Source organism: Chrysochloris asiatica, unplaced genomic scaffold, assembly GCF_000296735.1.
Source record: "Chrysochloris asiatica unplaced genomic scaffold, ChrAsi1.0 scaffold00037, whole genome shotgun sequence".
Taxonomy (NCBI): domain Eukaryota; kingdom Metazoa; phylum Chordata; class Mammalia; order Afrosoricida; family Chrysochloridae; genus Chrysochloris; species Chrysochloris asiatica.
The window spans coordinates 7,233,372-7,235,736 of NW_006408555.1; positions in this window are offsets into that span (position 1 = coordinate 7,233,372).

Below are 2,365 nucleotides of genomic sequence, written 5' to 3' on the forward strand. Positions count from 1 at the left end.
GTGGGGCTGAGGAAAGGAAATGTGGATAGGTCTCTTGTGAACAATAGTGAATAATTGTTATCAGGACTGATTGTGAGGAAATTTAAAGGTAGATGTTTTGTAACAACGAGGGGAGTGATTAATGTTGCAGTCTAGGAGCAGAGGTCCCTGGGACCATCAAGGAAGAAAAGCAGAGAATGGGACCCTACCCAGAGAAACACTGACACCAGAGATGGAGGCAGAGACGATGACATAGAGAGATGGAGCGGCTGGGGACTCTAGACCCAGAGAGAGTGAGGGGCTGTGTGCTGACAACTGGGGGGGCAGGCTTGCAGGGTATACCTTGTGGTTGGTTGATGATCCATGGATGGGATTGTAACCATGGCCATGAAACGATATATGATAGGATGAATGTAAAACTAATGTTCTCCCATGTAAACTATCACAGAATTCACAATAAAACATTAAAAAAAAAAAATTATTGCTGCTAGGCTTTTGCTTCAGATGCACGAATTTATTACAAAACAATGTGTTTAAACATGTCTAAGATCACTGGATGGCTGCAGACAAGTTCTCTCAGTAACATACTGGTTTTATTGGTGCCTTTTTTTTAAAGGGTCCAATCAAACAATTGCTTCTGAGGGGATCTGTTAGGCCAATTAAATTCAAGGCAGAGAGGTCAGCTCAGAAGGTTATGGCAACGGAGGGGATCCCAAATGAATCATCTTGATAGATTTTCTCCAAGGACACAAAATGATCATGAGAACTTATTCTGAAAAAGTTCTAAGAAAACAAAAACTGCAGTCAAGAAAAAGGCCAGGAAAGTTGTACCAAGTAATTTTTCCATAACAATATACCTGCTCATTTTTCAATGGGCTGTCCTATGTGAATTTCATTGGGAAACTTTACCCCATCTACCCTAAAATCCTGATCTTGCCTCTTCAGACTCTTTTTGGTCTCCAAACTCACTGAACATTTAAAAGGAACACCATTTGAACCCCTCAGGCTGTGAAAAGTGCCTTGTTCCTGGTGTGAATCTAGGAGTAGAGCATCCTCAGAGAAAGGGTTAGAGCACTAGAAACATTATCTTCACAAGTGTCTAGGTCTACAGGGAGGATATGTTGAGAAACCACTGCTTCGCTTTTTATATTTTGTTTAATAAAGGTTTCTATGATTTCATAGCAATACTTTTGTACTTACCTTCATATATGCACATAAAAAGAGAGATAAATTTTATGTCACAAATAACTGTTAGAGAGACGTCTTTAACCATTTATTGAGAGAGAAAGTAATAAAATAAATGTGCTAAAATATTAACATTTGGGGGATCGATGTAAAGCATAAATAGGAATTCTTTGTACTATTTTTGCAGCTTTTCCAAAAGTCTGAAATTATTTCAAAAGAAAGAAGCTTCACATTTACAAAAGAGGGGTAATGATAACCCTGAAATTCACAACTATCCTCACTTGCACCTTGATCTGTTTGTTCCAGGGGCAGACTGGCTCCATTAGACTATCTAGCCACTGTAGGAGTTTCCTATTGCTGCCGTAACAAACCACTACAAACAGGGACTTAAAACAACATGAGTTCATTCTCTTACACTTCTGGAAGTTAAAAGTCCAACAGTGTCTCAATGGGCTAAAGGAAGATTGTCAAGAGGGTGGGTTCCTTCTGGAGGCTCAAGGGAAGAATATGCTACCTTGCTTCTTTCAGATTCTAGAGGCTACCCATATTCCACGGTACCTGGCCCCTTCCTCCATCTTCAGAGTCAGATTTGTAGGGAATCTGCAAATCTGGCTTCCTCTTCCACTCTTAAGGACCTTTGTGCTATATTGAAGGAGACCTGGTGTCACTGCAGGATAAGCACTGCACTGCTAGCCATAAGGTCAGCAGTTCAAACCAACCAGCTACTCTGGGGAAGAAAGATGATGCTGTCTGATCCCATAGAGATTTACAGGCTCAGGAATATTAGAGATGGCCACAGGGTTTGTCATTTTTGTTTTTGTGCGATGTTGGGCCTTCCAGGATAATCTGCCTATGGTAAAGTTTGTTGAGTAGCAACCTTCATTTCATCTGCAGCCTTAATTTCCCTCCTGCAACATGTTATAGACTGATTTATGTCCCCCCTAAAACCATATGCTGCCAATCCTAACCCCTATACCTAGTGTGCACTGCAGGTTAATGCGCTAGACCAGCCAGTCCTCAGAAACCATATACAGTGTCACCATGAATCAGAACTGACTAGAAAGCAGTTGTTAACAACAACAACAACATATCTGTGGAGGAGTCCTGGTATGGTACTATAGGATAAGCATTGGACTGCTAACCACAAGGTCAGCAGTTCAAACCCACCAACCGCTCCCCAGAAACCCTAAACAGGGCCGCT